The sequence below is a fragment of the Desmodus rotundus genome, chromosome 5 (genome assembly GCF_022682495.2).
Source record: "Desmodus rotundus isolate HL8 chromosome 5, HLdesRot8A.1, whole genome shotgun sequence".
Classification (NCBI taxonomy): domain Eukaryota; kingdom Metazoa; phylum Chordata; class Mammalia; order Chiroptera; family Phyllostomidae; genus Desmodus; species Desmodus rotundus.
Genome location: NC_071391.1, coordinates 57,831,705 through 57,844,248, shown reverse-complemented (window position 1 = coordinate 57,844,248; position 12,544 = coordinate 57,831,705). Strand labels below are relative to the sequence as shown.

At 35.8% G+C, this 12,544-nt stretch overlaps 1 protein-coding gene and 1 pseudogene across 1 annotated transcript in view; one reads left to right on the top strand and one right to left on the bottom strand.

Moving 5' to 3' along the window:
- The window catches only part of HIKESHI (heat shock protein nuclear import factor hikeshi), a 36,764-nt gene that overhangs the window by 10,387 nt on the left and 13,833 nt on the right, over positions 1-12,544 (bottom strand). The window lies entirely within an intron of this gene.
- On the top strand, positions 11,052-11,337 carry LOC112315867 (NADH dehydrogenase [ubiquinone] 1 alpha subcomplex subunit 3 pseudogene; annotated as a pseudogene).

Genomic DNA, 12,544 nt, shown 5'->3' with positions numbered 1-12,544 from the left:
ATAATATACAAATTTACATATTTAATTTTGGATCTGAATTCATGACAGCCAGAGTTTTAAAAAACAAAACCAACAACTATGATCAGATGATCAGTTATACTGAGTAGTGTTGTCAAAAAATTTTTTTAAAAAACTAAAACAGCTGAGAAAGTAAAACATGTGAGCTGGTCTTTAGAAATAATACATTAGATAAAATTCTTCATAACATTCTAATAATAAAAGCAGCAAATTTCTTAAGGCTGTTATCAAAGTGTCCTTCCTCAATGACAGTCAAGAGCCTAACACAAGACACAACTCAGAGAACAGAAACCTACAGGAAACTAGTCCTTTACTGTCTGTCGGTAACAACAAAAAAAGCAGCCATCATCATTTACTATCTGGGTCTAAGAGGGCTCTTTTTAACTATATATACATTTTCCAAAGAACAACACAAGATTTAAAAACAAAACAAAACAAACAAACAAACAAAAAACCCATGAAGCTAACAGCCAAGACACTTGGGTTTTATTTCTGTCTTGACACTAACTGGCCTTTATACTGCTTGCCTTCTCATCTGTAAAATGAGGCAGTTGCAAGTGATGATCTCAAAACATCCTACCCCAGTTTTGGTGACTTAAAATAATACCTAGTCTACTCAAATATTTACCTATCCCATTAAACAAGCATTTTCTAGAATAAAAATGAAAACAACAAATATTAAACTCTTCATAAAAGCCATGTATTAACTATGTTAATTGCTGGGGGAAACACCCCAATACAACACAATTAATCCCAAAAAGTGTGTGTTTAAGTATGTGAGGTGGGGGCAAGACCTATAATTCTTATTGACATTCAGTAATAAATTACTATGATGCATCAATATGTACACACATATTTTAATAAAACAAAGTTCAGAATAAGGAGTGAAAATTACTGTATTAGAATTTTTAATAAGCAAACCCAAATATTCATTCCACATTTTCCTGGTGTCCAAGTTATACATAGCCCAAATGTGCCACATTCTCTGAAAACAACTGTTCAGCAACTGTTCATTGCTAAATGCAGATGTACATCCGTCTTAAAAATCTGACTCCTGATTTTAAACACATCACTAAAATAGATTCTAGCTTATCATTACTTCTGGTTCTTTTCCTGGCAATTGCATTATCAATATGCAACACCTGAAACCCTGAAGTTTTGACACATTTTCTTTTCTTAGTGCTCTTTAAACTTTAATTGTATTTTTCCCATTACCATTTGTCCCCCTTATACACTCTTCCACTTCCACCCCCATCCTCTCCCTGCAATCACCACACTGTTGTCCATGTTCATGAGTCCTTTTTCTTTTTTGCTTAATCCCTCCACCCCCTAACCGTTCCCACACCCAGAGTTGTCAACTCAATGAGTTTGTCTCTATTTTGCTTGTTAGTTCAGTTTGTTCATTAGATTCCACATATGAGTAAAACAGTATGGTATTTGTCTTTCTCTGACTGGCTTACTTCACTTAGCATAATGTTCTCTAGGTCCATTCATGCTGTCGTAAAGGGTAAAGTTGTCTTCTTTTTTACAGCCAAGTTGTATTCCACAGTGTAAATGTAACCAAACTTTTAAGGGCTCATGATTTATTAGTGAAAGGATGGCCATCTTCTTTGACCCATAATTTGCAAAACATTGTCACTTTTAGATATATAAACATTATTTAGAATAATCATCCAATTTTTTTTCATTTATATACCTATTGCCATCATATAAATACCAACTTTTATCGATATCCACTTACACAGTGTATCCAATTTTAGAGCACAAACTTAAGATAAAAGAATGTATCCTTTTACCACATGCCCAAGATTTTGTCACAAAATATTACTTCCTCCTTGTTGAATGATGAAATAGGTTAAGAATACCATTTTCTCTCGGTCCTTAGAAATATACTGCTCAATCATCTTTTTTTCAAGTTTGAGAAAATTCTAAGAGATCATCACCTGAAGATCCACAATCTGAGATTTTGCTTCTCTATGGTCAACTTCGTCATCATTAGAGCCCAGAAAGCTGCTATTCTCTTCTTTGTATTTATTTTCTGATTCATGCAATGATTGTGAAACTTGTTCTGTCAATTTTCTTTTCTTAGCCATTATAAACAAAATATGAAAAATTCTGAATTCCCAATTCTGTTCAATAAAGTGAAAAGCATACAATTAAGATGTGTCCCCAGTCTCCTTTTATATTTCTTGAAAGATGACATAACCCTTTGGACAATACAGTATGAAAACTGTGGGAAAATGCAATGGCAAACTAAGGTACACAGGCTACATCTGACCCATGAACTATTTTTGTACAAAACCAATGTTAATTCAGTATGTTCTGTATGCTGAGAGCTAAGAATAAGAATGGTTTTTATATATTTAAAGGGTTGTTTAAAGAACATGACACAAAGACATACGTGGATACCACACAGCCTAAAACATTTAGTCTTACCCTTTACAAAAATGTTGGCCAACTTCTGCTCTAAGTAATTCACCATCCATCCTATTATTATTTCAACTTTTTTTTCCCACAGTTGAGAATAATTGATGAGTAATGATAAAACAATTCCTTGGATGAAAGAGCAACATATAGGAAAAATAAGATTGCTCATATCCCCAAATGCATCTTAGGATTATAAATAAAATTGTCCGGTGGACCCATATAGTAAATTGGTAAGATAAAATGAGTTTTTTAAATGTGTAAGTACCTATTATATTGTATTTATATAAAAAAATAGGTATAAAATAGACAGGGGGAGGTTAAGAATAGTATCAGAAATGGGGAAGCCAAAGAACTTATATGTACAACTCATGGACATGAACTAAGGTGGGGGAATAATGATGGGAGGGGCAGTGCAGGACAGAGGAGAATAAAGAGGGGAGAAAATGGGACAACTATAATAGCATAATCAATAAAATATATTAAAAATAAAATAAAAAATATAAGTAAATGTTCCCTTTGTTCTTTGGAAGACCTCCACAAAAGAATAAAACTCATGAAGTATCAATCTTTCTAAGAGTTTCAAGTGCCCCAAAAAGGAACTTAAAAGCAACTCCACTCATTAAGATATTGTAGGTGTGCATGGGAGTAAAGAGAGGAAGGCTAAGAAAAACAGTTATGCCAAAAATAAATCACTCACTCTGAAGAGGCACTTGAATATGACATATACTAAAAAGCTATATAAAAACAGCTTAATTATGTCTGTTTAAAAGAATTCTTAGTATTGAATATATTATATTTAGAAATTGCATATATAGTGCAGTATAGTGCAAAAGTAAATTTAGAGCTGTTCATATAGAAAATACAATAATTAATAAATAATACAATAAAATGTTTCACATAAACCTATAACCATAAACCTACTTTTGCCTCACACCATATTTCTAAAACTTCTTTCCTTATTTCCACTGATAGCCTGGCAAGCCCGAAATAACACTTTTCATATTCGAAGCCTATGTGACTCTCAAAGGTTTATTGACAATATTTAAAATCACATAAAATGATTTTACTTTACATTGTAGTATGTCTAGAATTTGGATGTCTGAAATATATTTACACAAGCCATATTTTCCAAGTATCTGAAGTCCACCACTGTGTTCTATACACTCTAAGGAACATAAAAGATACAAACAGTCCCTATCCTCAAGGAATTTACACTCTAATAGGTCAGTAACAGTCAGTGAACCATCCTGCAGAGGTTTCATTATCAGGGTGATTTTTAAGATCCCTCCTGGAGCTATCTTCCTATGATTTTGTAAAAACATAATAACCATAAGTACCAACTATATGCAAGGACCTATTCTATGTTTGCACTCATTACCTCTAATGCTCCCAGAAACACTTGCACTGTATGTACATTTTGCCTGAATTCTTCTCTAAGGTACAAATAACTTGGTCAAGACTACCCAGCTAGTAACAAGTATCACCCAGATTCAAAAGAGGTCTGTCAAGCCCCAAAATTGATGCTCATTATAGTTCATTATCCTGCCTGTTTATACCAAATTTTATGGTGTAAACTCTTCATTGATTGCAACTCATTACTTACTTCACAATAAACCATTCAAGAAAGCAAGTAAGCAATGTCAGGAAGTTAAAGGTTCCCATTCTGGCTCACTAGCTCCACTTCATATCAATGAAGTAATAGTAATCCCTTGAGCTTTGTTCTGTCCTTTCAAATCCCCTTAACAAGCTCGACCCATTTTTTAAATGAAAACTCAAATAAGTTTAAAAGTATTGGGTTGGCCTCAAAAGTCTGTTTACTTTTTCCCATAAAATAAAAGACACGTTTTTCACCAATAACTTTATTGATTTGGATATTTCGAGTATCTCGGCTATCTCCCGTAGGGTGGAACGTTGACTGTTCTCAGTTAATGTCTCGATTTCATCACTATCAACTTCAACCGGTCCACCTCACCAAGTAACATCATCCAGCGAGGAATATCCAACATGAAACTTCACAAACCACTTTTGACACAATCAGTCACAGCACCTTCTCCATACACTGCACAAATCATTTTTTGAGTTTCAGTTGCATTTTTACCTTTCTTGAAATAATAAAGCATAATATACCAAAAATGTTGCTGATTTTCTTCCATGTTCAATATTAAAATGGCTACACAAAAATTCACCAATTTTGATGTTTTTTTAAAAAGGTTTTTAATTAATTTATTTATTTTTAAGAGAGAGAGGAAGAGCAGAGAAAGAGAGGAAGAGAAACATCAATCTGTGGTTGCCTCTCACATGCCCCCCAGTGGGGACCTGGACCGCAACCCAGGCATGTCCCCTGAATGGGAATCAAACCAGCAGCCCTTTGGTTTTTAGTCCAGCGCTCAATGCACTGAGCCACACCAGCCAAGGCCAGTAAGTTTTTTTAATGCACACCAATATGACAGCTGTCACAATACAATCTAACAAAATTGTTTCCAATAAAGTTAAACACAACTAAGTGCTACTAGAGCCATCTTACGAAAAAAAACAAACTTACTTTTTGGCCAACCCAGTATCTCCCTGGCAACTAAGTGAAATGAAACAAAAGGAAACCATATATTCATATGTAGAGAAAGCCAAAGCAGTGACATTAAAATGTGGCAGCAAGCCCAAACAATGATTTAAAAGAAACTTTAATTTTAACATTCCTTAAAAATTCCTCTTTGGTGCTAAGCTTTTTTTCATCAGTATCATGAAATACAAAGAAAGACTGGGCAACTGTGGCAGACTGAAGACTAAAGAAATATGACAATTAAATGTAAAGCATGATCCTCACTGAATCCTAGATGAAGGGAGAGGGGGAACTGTTATAAAAGGCATTATTGGAAAAACTGGCAAAAAACTTTAATGCACACTGTATATTACACAAGAATACTGTATTAAATTTGCTGAATATGACAGTTACACTGTCATTGTATAAGAGAATACACTTGTTATACGAAATACATGCTAATGTACTTAAGAGTAAAGGGGCATGATGTCTACAAGTTTCTCTCAAAAATTTCAGGGAAAAGGAAATACACACACACACACCACCAAATAATAATGTAGAAAAACTAATGAATGTGGGAGAACAATGTAAGAAATTCTTTATACTATTCTTACCATTTTTCTCTAATTATAAAATTACTTCAAAATAAAGTTGTTTTAAATTCCTAATGCAAAAAAAAAATAATTTTAAATAGCAGAACTAATTCTTTTAGCATTTCATTCCAAACACAACCTCACAGTAGGTTGGCCAAAAAAAATAAGGTAAAACCCTACCATAAGATGCCTCATTTACTCTGCAGGCCTGAACCATAAAATACTAACTAGCCTTTTCTCGTAACAATATTCCACAAAGCTCTGCCACATTCATTACATTATTGACATGAATATATATAATGCCTCTTCTTTAGACCACAGGTAATTTGATCAACTATTTCTTATCCTTAAGTATAATCACATATTAAAGTGCTATACATACAATAAAATATTTGTTAAGTTCCACAAAGTGTTTTTATTTTATCTGACCTAACGTCCTACTCCCCCACCTGCGCTTCCAATCTTGGCCTCTTCTGTTTCCCATCTCCACATAATTCTCCATTGCAGATGTTACTGGAATTCTCCCTGACTGAGGCACTGAGCCATTTCCTCATTGGCTCTTGAAACACTTTACAATTATTTAACCTACAGAGAAAAGGAAGGTTTTAAGTTGAACTTTGTGTATATGAAAAAAATGTTGATGTGGCTTTAACAAACTCTTTGAATAGTACATGAACTCTACAAATATTTACCTTTGACACACATATGCATATAAATGTGTATAATATAAATTCAGTTACATATTTTTGGTAAGAAACTGCTTCCGCCTTCCAATTTCAGAATCAAAATTTCAAACCTGAATTTAAAAGATATTGTACTCATATTCCTTATACAGCATGAACCAAAACCTCTTAAAGTTAACATTACATGACATCTCATAATTCATAGTTGTTACAGGTTTTATCAGATGTTTAAGTGATTATAAGTAGACACCAGCACTCAGCTGACCTACTATATGAATGTTGAGTATTTTCATCCATCTTACAGTTTAATGATACTACTAAGAATAGACACCATTTTCAGAAGTTGGGTAAGACACTGTGAGAAAAAAATTTCAAAAAGCACTGCAAAATCTGACAATACTAGTATCACGGAACTAGAAATACTTTAAGTGTTTGTGGAAAATAGACTTCTAATTCTAATTACAGATACTCTGTTAATGAGATGGACAAACATCAGAAAAGCAACCTATCTCCCAAAGAACATCACTGAGATAATCAAAACCGCGATCTATTGAGAAAATTCCCAGTAAAACCTGAAGCTGTAAAATGCTTCTTCAGACCAAATAAAGTCAAAGCAAAGGTGAGTAAACAATCTTTGTCTCTGTGCTGAAGAATGTGAAAATTCTGAACTTTGAGGAACATAGCAGAGTATTTGTAACAGTTCTTTTGGCTTCCTATTGTCCATATCTAACTCTTTCACATGCTATTAAGAGTTACACTGTTTAACACTGGTATGAAGATAATGAGAACAGAGATAAGTATCTTTAGTCCAAAATAAATCACCAAGATGTGATTTTTGCCAGAAGGTTTTTGTCATTATTTTCAGAATTTCACTAAGTAGACTGACATAGCAAGAAAAACTGAAGATGAAGCCCTATAAAAATGACCAAATCCAGGGTCGTAACTGCAAACATAAGTGTTTGTTATATTAACTCACAGTACATTGTGGAAAGTTAACAATGTAGCATAATCTACCATACCTAGAGGAACCACTAAAAAGCTAATGCAAAGGTAGATAACTAAAAATCCAACAGAAGAAATAAAAATTTAACATTAATCCAAAAGAAGCCCCCCCAAAAAAGTAAAGAAAGAATTATCAAAAAGGTAATTTGAAAAATTACCTCATTGATAACATAAAATATTTACAGACTAAGCACTTAATTTAAAAGGCAGAGACTGTAAAAAGAGGTTTAAAAAAAAGAGGCAGCACCTAACTGTATTCTGTGGCCACTAATCATCAGAATGCTGGAAAAGCCGTACAAAAATTAGACAAAGTAGACTTCAAGTCAGGAGCATTACCAGAATAAAGGGCATTTCATATTGATGAAAAGGCCAATTCATCAATCTCGCCCACTCATAAAACAGAGGAAGAGAGAACAACTGCTATGTCTTTTATTATTTGTGTTCAGCATGGTGCTCGAAGAAGGCCAAGACAATTCAATAAAAAGAAATAAAAGAGCACTCACTGGTGTGGCTCAGTGGGTTGGGTGTCAGCCTGCAAATTGAAAGGTCACTAGTTCGATTCCAGATCAGGGTAGACACATCTGAGTTGCAGGCCAGGTAGGTCCTCAGTTGGGGACACGTGAGAGGCAACCTATTCATGCTTCTCTCATACACTCATGTTTCTCTCTCCTCCTTGCCTTCCTCCCCCTCTCTAAAAATAAATAAAATCTTAAAAAAAAAAAGAAATAAAAGGCATTAAAATTTGAAGGAAAGAAATAAAGTCTTTTTCACAGACATTATAATTATCTAAATAGAAAACCCTAGGAAACTACTAGAATAAGGCACTTTAGAGAAAGATATTCTACATACAGAAGAGTAAGTTTACAGTTGTTGTTATGGAAAAAACCACAATTAATAAATAATAATACAAAAATAAACACTGCATTTCATGTACTCACAACTGTAAATCTACTTTTTCCCATCTGTCGCTGCCTTTTCTTCATACTTCAGGATACAGTCAATATACCAAAATCAATTGTTCAGCAACACCACATGCTGGCAAGTACGTGGAGCAACAGGAACTCTCACACATTGCTGGCAGAAATGCAAAATGGTACAGCCACTTTGGCAGTTTCTTATAAAACTAAACATACTCTTACCATATGATCCAGCAATTGTACTACTTGGTATTTACCCAGAGGAGCTGAAAAACATCTGTGCACACAAAAACATTCACGTGGACCTTTAGAGCAGCCTTATTTATAATTGTCAAAACTTGAAAGCAGCAAAGATCTCCCTTAGGAGGTGAATGGATAAACTGGTATATCCAGACATTAGAATATTATTAAACATTAAAATGAAATGAGTTATCAAGCTATGAAAAGACATGGAAGAACCTTACATGCATTTTACTAAGTGAAAACAGCCAATCTGAAAGCCTTCATATTGCAAGATGCCAACTATATGACATTTGGGAAACGTCAAAACTATGGAGTCAAAACAAAACAAAAAAAATCACTGGTTGCTGGGAGTAAGGATAGGGTGAGGCAGTGAACAGGGAGAGCACAGAGGGCTTTTAGGGCAGTGATAACACTCTATGATATTATAATTATGCATACATTATACATTTGTCCAAACCCACAGAATCTATATCAGCAAGAGTGAATCTTAACATGGACTATGGATAATTACAATGTGTCGATGTAGATTCACCCTTGGCAAAAAAAATGTACTATTCTGATAAAAGATGTTGATAATAAAAGAGGCTATGCATGTGTGGGAACAGGAGTATAAAGCAAATCTATGTGCCCTTCTCTCAATTTTGTTTGTAAACCTAAAACTGCTCTAAGAATAAGTCTAAAAAAATTGATTCACATTTCTGGCCAAGATGGAGGTGTAAGTAGATACACTTTGCCTCCTTGCACAACTAAAAGGACAACAAACTGAAAACAAAAAATAACCAGAACTGCCAGAAAACTGATCTGTATGAAAGTTTGACAACCAAGGAGTTAAAGAAACATTCATCAAGACTGGTAGGCAAGGCGGAGACGGGCAGCCTGAGGAGAGGACTCGGGGCAAGGCCATGGCTGGCAAACCAGGTGGTCCCACATTTGCGTGCAAATAAACTGGGAAGAACAACTGGCGAGCAAGACAGACCACGCTACCCAGGTTTCCAGTGCAGGGAAATAAAGCCTCAAAACCTCTAACTATAAAAACCTAAGTGGGTTACAATGGCAGGAGAAACTCCCAGCCTCACAGGAGAGTTTGTTGGAGAGAACCACAGGGTCCTACAACCTACACATAGCCACCCACCTGGGGAATCAGCACCAGAAGGGCCCAATTTGCTTGTGTAGGTAGCAGAGAAAGTGACTGAAAGCCGGGCAACAGCGAATAAAGCAGCATTGTTCCCTCTTGGACCCCTCCCCAACACACAGCACCACAACACAGCAATGTGGGCTGTGTCGCCCTGGTGATTACCTAGAGCTCCACACCTTACTATGTAATAGGTGTGCCAAGACAAAAAAAAAAAATATGGCCCCCAAACAAATCAAAGTTCCAAAAATAGAACTAAGGATGAAAAGATAGCCAACCTATCAGATGCACAGTTCAAAACACTGGTGAGCCGGATGCTCTCAGAAATGGTTGAGTATGGTCACAAAACAGAGGAAAAAGTGAAGGCTATGAAAAATTGAAATAAAGGAAAATGTACAGGGAACCAACAGTGATGGGAAGGAAACCGGGACTCAAATCAACGGTGTGGACCAGAAGGAAGAAAGAAACATTCAACCAGCATAGAATGAAGAGACAAGAATTCAAAAAAATGAGGAGAGGCTTAGGAACCTCCAGGACAACTTTAAACATTCCAACATCCAAATCATAGGGGTGCCAGAAGGAGAAGAGGAAGAGCAAGAAACTGAAAACTTATCTGAAAAAATAATGAAGAACTTCCCCAATCTGGCAAAGGAAATAGACTTCCAGGAAGTCCAGGAAGCTCAGAGAGTCCCAAAGAAGTTGGATCCAAAGAAAAACACACTAAGGCACAGCACAATTACATTAGCCAAGATTAAAGAGAAGGACAGAAATCTTAAAAGCAGCAAGGCAGAAGGAGACAGTTACCTACAAAGAAGTTCCCATAAGACCACCAACTGATTTCTCAAAAGAACCCTTACAGGCAAGAAGGGACTGGAAAGAAGTATTCAAAGTCATGAAAGGCATAGACCTACATCCAAGATTACTCTATCCAACAAAACTATCATTTAGAATGGGAGGGCAGATAAAGTGCTTCTCAGATAAGGTAAAGTTAAAGAAGTTCATCATCGCCAAGCCCTTACTATATGAAATTTTAAAGGGATTTATCTAAGAAAAAGAAGATGATCAAAAACATGAACAGTAAAATGACAAACTCAAAACAACAACTGAACCTATACAAAAACAAAAACAAACTAAGCAACAACTAGAACAGGAACAGAATCACAGAAATGGAGGTGACATGGAAGGTCATTAGCAGGAAGGGGAAGGGGGAGAATGGGGGAAAAGGTACAAGGGATAAGAAGCATAAATGGTAGTTACAAAACAGACAGGGGGAGGTTAAGAATAGTATGGGAAATGGAGAAGCCAAAGAATTTATTTGTATGGCCCATGGACATGAACTAAGGTGAAGGATTGCTGGTGGGATGGGGGTGCAGTGCAGAAGGGAATAAAGGGGAGGAAAAAATGGGACAACTATAATACACAATCAAAATATATTTTAAAATATTACTTTTTCAAAAAATAAAATATAAAAAAAATCAATTACTGCCACTGCCACTGCCACTGCCAAGACCAAGATGGCCAGGAGACTCACCACCTTTCTCAAAAATGCCTGGGCCAAGAAGCCAGTGCTGGTTGTTTCCTTCACCATCAGGGGTCTCACTGTACTTCTGCCACCTTCAGCCCCTACACCAGGTATGCTGCCATGATCAACAAGGTCACACCCATTCAAGATGATGGGAACATGCCTAATGTGCCCAGCCACCCCCAGAACCTCCAGGGCCCAAGCTTGGAGTGGCTAAAGAAACTGCAAACACTTCCCTTGATATGGGCCCCAATAAAAATGTGAAAACCGAAAAGAAAAATCAATTGTACTTCTATGTACTAGCAACAAACTGGAAAGATAAAGTACTATGTTTAGAGATTTGGAGGAAAAAAGTCAATGCCTGACAAGGAACAGGTAATCAGACCATAATTTATCAACAAAATACTACACTATACTAACAGAAAAAAGGACAGTATGGTCTGTCTACATCAGTGTTTCTGAAGCTATCATTAAATAAAAATAAATAAAAATAAGAAGGAAAATCCTTTTTCCTTTTAAATAAAAATAAAAAAATCTCATCTTCTATTTCCTATTAATAGTAATGGAGGGAAAGGAGAGAAAACTAAAATTTAATACTTTTTAAACATATCAAAATTTCATAACCCATTTTATGAAATAATATTAAGTAAAAATGGGAGGTATACACATAAAACAACGGAAAGCAATTTGAATGTAGTTTTCGCCTCAACTCAGTGTGTTGTTTTAGTTTGTTTGTTTGTTTGGGTAGAGAGAAGGGAAGGGAGAGAAACATCAATGTGAGAGAGAAACATAGGTTGTCTCTAGCATGCCTCCAGCTGGGAACCTGGCCCACAACCTAGGTATGTGCCCTGACTGGAAATTGAACCTGCAACCCTTCGGTTCGCAGGCCAGCTCTCAATCCACTAAGACACACTAGCCAGGGCCTTAAACTCACTTTGGAAGAGGAAAAAATCTAATTTAGAATACTAAACTAAAAATGAGTATCCAGATCCTAATCCCTGCTCTATTTTAGGAAAACACTCTAAAACTTTCTAGATCTCAAGAGTCTCAACAGTGAAATTAAGGATTAGGTTAAATTATTTTTAGAGGCTTCCATTCTAATACTCAACGGCTTACTCTGTTAACATACTTGGCAAGAACATGCTGTATTAGCCCTGGCTGGTGTGGCTCAATGGCTTGAGTACCAGTCTGTGAACCAAAATGTTGCTGGTTTGATTCCCAGTCAGGGCACATGCCTAGGTTGCAGGCCAAGTCACCAGTTGGGGATGTGTGGGAGGCAATGTATCAATGTTTCTCTCCCTCTGTTTCTCCCTTCCTCCCCCCTCTCTCTAAGAATAAATAAAATCTTTAAAAAAAAGAATATGCTCTATTAGGGTTTTATATAGTACTAAGTACACTATACCTTTATTAGGACTTTCTAAAAACTGCCGTGACAATCATGATCAATTATCCACATTCAGTACCCTTTCTC